We start from the raw sequence: 7823 nt of genomic DNA, 5'->3' as shown, positions 1-7823 counted from the left end.
ATGGCTTAAGCCTAACATGATTATGTGGTTTATTTGCTTGTTCTTGCTATTTTTATGCAACTAGCTTAAACTTGAAAGTGACTTGCTTAATCTTATGTTTTGGTTGTTTGAATGTTGTTAGATGTTAAAAGTTCATGTATTAAATGTGTTACTAGCATCACTAGCTTCATTTTGATGTGTAGGTTGATTAAGAAAACTTCATTAACATGATTATTAAATTTGTGATTTTGGGTTAGAGTTTGATAGACTTAAATATGAGCTTTGATGCATTGAATGCTATGAAATGTTATTGGTAAGTGTTTAGTTGTATTGTATGCGTAATTACCTACGAAATGACGTATTATATGTGTGCATTTAATTCCCGAATCATCAATGTGCATTTATGATCTTGAATGCAATAACTGATGAACATTTAATGCAAATTTGGTTGTTGTAAATGTTGGATTGATTGATGAAATGTGCTTAGTTGTTTTCCTCGTCAAAATACCTTTCCGATGATATAAGATACATGTTTTAATTGTTTGCGGATCATAAATTGTGATCGTTTGAAGTTTGGTTCGTGCACTTGTGTGAATTCAGCATAGCAGAATCTGTATACCATTTTGGACGCCGTCCAAACACTTGGACACCGTCCAGCCCTTCACTGCTGGACGCCGTCCAGCCTATTTGGGCGCCGTCCAAATGAACTACAGGATTCTGTTTTGGTTGGTCGTTTACCGTTTAAATCTAACTATGCTACGAACCTCCGATTAACATGTAACTTGTTCTAACATGCTCATATATGATTATAAAACTCAGAAAAATTGTCCGAGACCCGACCCGAACGTGTTGAATTTTTCGTTGACTTTGACTTGACCAAAGTCGACTTTTATTCAAACTTAACCGAATACTTATGCAATCGTTCTAACGTGTTTTTATACTTGTATCTTGCATGAAACTTGACAATATGACTCACATGCTATATTAATCGAGTCGTAACGAGCCATTAGACTAATTGAACAACTTTGACCGACTTCATGCTTTACCGATATTGATACAACCTATTGTTTAGGTCAATACTAGCATACGTTTTTGCTCACGTTTACTTGTGAAGTACAATTATATTCGTGCAATCAAGGTGAGATCATAGTCCCATCTTTTCAATAACTTTTATACTTTTATGTTTTGAACACAAGTACGAAAACAAACATTCCACAGCGAGTTAGAACAAAAAGCCTCAATTCAATTATCATTAATTACACTTGCAGGGTGTAAACGTGAACTTATGTTATGTGATCACATGGGCTTGACGAGCCCTCATTAGGACGGTTCGCTACCGTTAGCGGATGAAATATATTTTCGAGTATAGTGTATGTTCTAACACTACGTAACAGGGTACAAAACAGTTAAATTTTGATTATGACCCGTAATACAAACGATCACGCGGAAATATCAAATAATTTTTTTTTTGCTGGAACAGCATATGGCGCGGCGCGCCATATGGCCGCGCGGCGTGCCAAACTGGCCTGTCCAAAAAGTCATGAAATGCAAAAATATTTGACCACTTCCCGACGTATTTAGACAAAATGCTTTTCACAACCTATTCATATATGAAAAACTAACACGTTCCATTCATAAAATAAGTTTTACGAGGCCGGGCCCACATCGGCCGTTTTACGACTTTCATACGAAAATACAAGTTTTCAATCACATGATTTGTAACACAAAATAAAGCCGAGCATGGCGATTGGGGATACGCTACCCAATCCTAATCAATCCAAAAGCAAGCCTTCTAAGGCAACTACGCGAGTCCACTAGTCACACGCTTACCCGAGCCACCGCATCCATGCAAATCTATAAAAAGGTAAACAACGAGAGGGTAAGCTAACGCTTAGTGAGTGAGAATATACTACATACATATATATGCATAAAATGGACACACCCCACAAAACCAAATACCGCATACCGGAGCATCCAAGCATAAAGGCAAGCTAGTCTAAGCATACCGTAAGATCACTAAGCAACGAGCTAAAGATACATCAACAAAATATAAGTTCACCAACAACGATGTGAACAATGCCAATAAGCTACACCCGGAGGGTTAGCTACATCACGACAATACAACAATATATGTATACAATATATATATATATATATATATATATATATATATATATATATATATATATATATATATATATATATATATATATATATATATCTCGAATAAGATAATTTTCTTACGCTTACAACACAATAACCATGGTTAACCAATCTTATAAGGGAATGACGCTCGCGAAAACGCCATCGGTGTTCATAACATCCGTTAGGGTACTTAACACCTCGTATCACTAACCCCTAGGGTGGCACCTTAACACCTCGGCACTTCACCCCGAGTGGCATCTTAACACCTCGATGCTTCACTCATTATTTTACGGAGTGGTGTCTTAACACCTCGGCACTACACCCCTAGGTGGCATCTTAACACCTCGATGCTTCACCCCGAGTGGCATCTTAACACCTCGATGCTTCACTCATCACGTGAAACGTGGTGTCTTAGCACCTCGACACTACACATTTCACGGTACAACAAATAGATACATTATATACCTACACATATAATTATTCCACTCACTATATTAACCCTTCGTCATTGGGGTTATATAAGTCCACATCACACGCCCATGTGATAACGTACACACAAAGTGTGCACCTCGCCAAAGTGGTCAACCAAAATGCACAACCATGCCAATTGGACCTATGCACAAGTCCAACAATTCCACCTATACGAGAAACGAGCTCTATAAGTGAGAACCCCTTCTCCCGACCCGCACCCATCCTACACATACATATGCATATAGGATATTAACACTCACCTTGTCGCCATGATGAAACGCTTCCAAATAATCCGCAACTCGTCAATGGAAAGCACCTATTCCATAATCATAAATACCACAACACAATTAGGATGGATTTACAAACCAACCCAATTCGACACTTAGTGCAATTTCGACCTAAATGCACTTTCAAGCACAAACCGCGCCCAAACTAACCAACATTCACTAACGCAAGTGAAAATGGTCCTAATATGCCAATTAAACCCAAACACAAGTGTTAAACACTTATCGTTCTCAAAAACGCCCATAAACCCTAATTTTGACCCATAAAGTCAAAATCTCACCAATTACAAGTTTTGACACCAAAACATAAATAACTCAGTTTTATACTTCAACTTAATCCATTTTACGTTTATAAACCTCATCGAATCGACATTCGGGTCATAATCATCAATAAACCCTAATTTTGACTCTAGTCAAAATTAGTCAACCACAAAAACCCTAAAGGTCTCCAAATCATCAATAATCACTAATACTAGTGATTATACACCATTTACAAGTCTTAATCATGGTTAAATCATTAACCAACCCAAAACTCGCGTTTAACACTTACAAACCCGAATCTTGGTGTTAATTTCCAATTAACAACTAAATGGGTTCCATCTATGAATCATACAATCAAAAGCCCCAAAATTGAATGATGAACACGAAAATGAAATTCGGAGTTAGAGCTTACCCCTAGTATCACCGTGTAGCTAAGAACGAGGAGAACAAACTTGTCTACTACGCCAAAGATCAAAACCCGCTTCTTCCTTTCCAAAAATCCCTTAGAATCAAATGGGTGTTTGAGTTCTTGAGAGAAATATGAAAAGAAAAGGAAAAAGAAATTAATAAATGAAATGGGTGGATGAGGTTAAGTCCACAAATCTGGCTCAAACGTAAAAAGACCAAAATGCCCTTTTAAAACCCTTAAAATAACAAGGGAGTCTGCCAGCGACACATGGCGCGGCGCGCTACCAGGTGGCGCGGCGCGCGACTTGCCAGAATCAGAATCCAGGTCTTACAACTCTCCCCCACTTAAAATCGATCACGTCCTCGTGATCTTCACCACTTAACCATTCCGGACCTACTCAACGGTCCTCAATCATAAGTCCCAATCCGAACTTTCCTAGACAATTCTTCCCAATGAATCACCTTTAACAACTAAATCGTCACCCGCGATTTATCAAATCCACCAACCGAGCACTAAAACCTTGCTCAACCCCTCACATCGGGAAAAACTCGACCAATCTCGAACCGAGATATCAATTCCTTAGCGTACCTTTACCAAGGACCACGCTAAAAGCGACCAAGTCTCAACCTAAAGTCAACAATCCGAACGTTGAAGATCGAACCACATGAATCCCTACGGATTACACTTACCACTAAACATCCTTTGTAGTGCGCAATACAACCAATACGCCACTATCCTAACATCATATGAGCGAAACACGGCTATCGCAATCACTAATCACATAACATGGTCCTCACGATCCAACCATCGGTGTATAAAATGACCGATAGATCACACCACACGGTCCTTACGAACCCACCATCAGTGTATATAACAGCCGATAGATCACTCAATACCGGATGAAGTCAGCAGACCCCATCAACGGTCATGCTTCACCGATATAACACTACACCCATAATGAAGTCAGCGGACCCCGAAGGTCATGCTTCACCAATCAACGATCTCATGATGAAGTCAGCGAACCCCGAAGGTCATGCTCCACCAATCAACGATCCCATGATGAAGTCAGCGGACCCTGAAGGTCATGCTTCATCAATCACCAATACCATGATGAAGTCAGCGGACCCCGAAGGTCATGCTTCATTAATCAACGCCCTTTTGGCCTCGAACGACGAGTAGCGTAACATCGCGCTCTGCTACGCCATAGTGAATCCTAACGGATACCACTAACCATTCACACAATCTAGCAAGAACCACCTATATCAAACATAGGCACAAAACATTAATTCTCTAAATGAGGATCCAATACGCACATCCCTTAACCGAGGGATTTCACCTTGCTCGCCATACCCGTCCATTATCTCTCAACGAGATTTACTACATTACCACCTTGGTGATAATTCAAATCCAAAATCATAGGTACAATTTAACCGAAATTGTACTCTACCACAAATCGACCAAATCTAGGTCCCGACACAAATTTCGGATCTACCAAAAGCATTGTCCGAAATCTCACACAAAAACCTCCGCGTGCGGGAGTGTAACTCCCCCACTTGGAACTACGTTCCATAACCGCATCTCGTACACTCGCACAATGCTACCAAAGGTAGACTTTACCAATAATTGGGTTCACACGGCCCATCACCATGTCTTGCTTCAACTTTGAGCATACCAAGGATCCTAACCTATCCTTAAACACTTCGAACGAAATGTGTACCACAAATTACACGAACTATACACTCGCAATCATCCAATTGCTTTAGTTTGTCGAATTTCACCCGATCACTCATGTACCTAAGGGTTTCACTTCGGTACCCTAAGTACAATGTAACCGCAACACAATCGGAGTCGAACACCACGCTAGTAGGTATAAAAGGCACCTAATGTTGCGTCACATAAACTCCTTTACCAAAATACATCGAGATCAACACTCGATTTCAAGAATTTCAATCCCCCCGACGAACCTCATGGTTCATCAACTTCAACGCGAAAGTGAACACGCGCTTAATGACCGAACACCAAAACCCATTTCCATGGTTTGGTAGAAACATTTCCCAAATACTAAGGAATGCTTGGTTTGACCAAGTCTTACGCCCTTCGCCCGATCATCAAACGTCACCATAGGGTACTTCCATTCGGAACGTCACCCATATCAATAACATGCACAACACCATTGAGACTTTAAGGGTCTCACTCAAACGAGCTTAACGACCCGATACCAACCAAAATGCTTAAGCACCCAAGGATTCGTACCATAGGATCAAGGCACAACACACCACTTATACACTCTACTGAGAGCAAACCGGAACCATAAACGTAAACCGCCCGCTTGCTACGAATTATCTCCAACAGAGAATAAAGTTTAGCTAAGACTTACGCACATACCGCATGTTATTACAAACGAACAACATATAATTTCGTACTAAAAGTGCCTGATGTAGCGCTGTTGGGCTTCCGTGCTCCACTACCCATCATGTAATCGCGCTCTAACCTCCTAACCCGATCGTCATGCGATTCGAAACACTCTGACTTCCGGTGTCCCTCCATCTGACAAATGAAACACCTGATTGAGCCTAAAGGCACCACCGTACAATCTTGTGCCAAATGAACCCGTTCCCCACACTTAAAGCACGTGAACTTGTAACCCTTCTTACTCTTCTTCTTCACATTCCCGACGCCTTCAGGTGTACTTCGTGCCCTCTTGCCATGAGCACCATGTAATCCTAACCTTGCAAGTACATCTTCATCATCGCTACCTCGAGGTTTGGGAAACCTCTTTTCAAGCTCTTCCTTTACAACTTTAGTCACTTGGTCTCGGACCATTTCCGTCATTTATCCTTCGACCAACTCCTTGGTTACTTCTCTAACTTTGCCGGTGAAAACCGAGACAAATTGTTCAAACACGGCCTCAATCTTTAACGTTAACTCATCCTTCCCTTCGTGAATAGGCTTACTCGTTCCGCATCCATCTTCCGTTTTCATTCTAAGGGATGCAAACGATTAGATCACGAACGTATAGACCACACGCACAACACCGTCCCATCTTGCTAAACACTCGTTGTACATCACTTGTTAGACACGATTTGCACCCGTAATAAGGTTTGCAAGTCCTTATTACGCATACACGCCGTATCGACTCGTTAGTACAACGACCGCTTCGCTCGATGATATAAACAAACACAAACAAAATTCTACGCGATATAAACACACGCGAGAATTATTATCACATCACAATAGCATATTAATAATATCCGCATTACTAATATAAACGTTAGTCAACCTATAAACAAGGCGCTAGCTAGAACCCATTCCGACCCGTAATCCTACAAGTCCCGCAACAAATTAAGCACACACAAAAGTCTAAGTCTAGGCACCTATCTCAAGTCACCTAAATCCCTTAGACCATGCTCTGATACCACTTGTAACAACCCAACCCGTAATACAAACGATCACGCGAAAATATCAAATAATTTTTTTTTTGCTGGAACAGCATATGGCGCGGCGCACCATATGGCCGCGCGGCGCGCCAAACTGGCCTGTCCAAAAAGTCATGAAATGCGAAAATATTTGACCACTTCCAGACGTATTTAGACAAAACGCTTTTCACAACCTATTCATATATGAAAAACTAACACGTTCCATTCATAAAATAAGTTTTACGAGGCCGGGCCCACATCGGCCGTTTTACGACTTTCATATGAAAATACAAGTTTTCAATCACATGATTTGTAACACAAAATAAAGCCGAGCATGGCGATTGGGGATACGCTACCCAATCCTAATCAATCCAAAAGCAAGCCTTCTAAAGCAACTACGCGAGTCCACTAGTCTCACGCTTACCCGAGCCACCGCATCCATGCAAATCTATAAAAAGGTAAACAACGAGAGGGTAAGCTAACGCTTAGTGAGTGAGAATATACTACATACATATATATGCATAAAATGGACACACCCCACAAAACCAAATACCGCATACCGGAGCATCCAAGCATAAAGGCAAGCTAGTCTAAGCATACCGTAAGATCACTAAGCAACGAGCTAAAGATACATCAACAAAATATAAGTTCACTAACAACGATGTGAACAATGCCAATAAGCTACACCCGGAGGGTGAGCTACATCACGACAATACAATATTATATGTATAATATATATATATATATATATATATATATATATATATATATATATATATATATATATATATATATATATATATATATATATATATATATATATATATATATATATATATATATATATATATATATATA

This window comes from Rutidosis leptorrhynchoides, chromosome 3 (assembly GCF_046630445.1).
Source record: "Rutidosis leptorrhynchoides isolate AG116_Rl617_1_P2 chromosome 3, CSIRO_AGI_Rlap_v1, whole genome shotgun sequence".
Taxonomy (NCBI): domain Eukaryota; kingdom Viridiplantae; phylum Streptophyta; class Magnoliopsida; order Asterales; family Asteraceae; genus Rutidosis; species Rutidosis leptorrhynchoides.
This window is presented reverse-complemented; position numbering follows the sequence as displayed.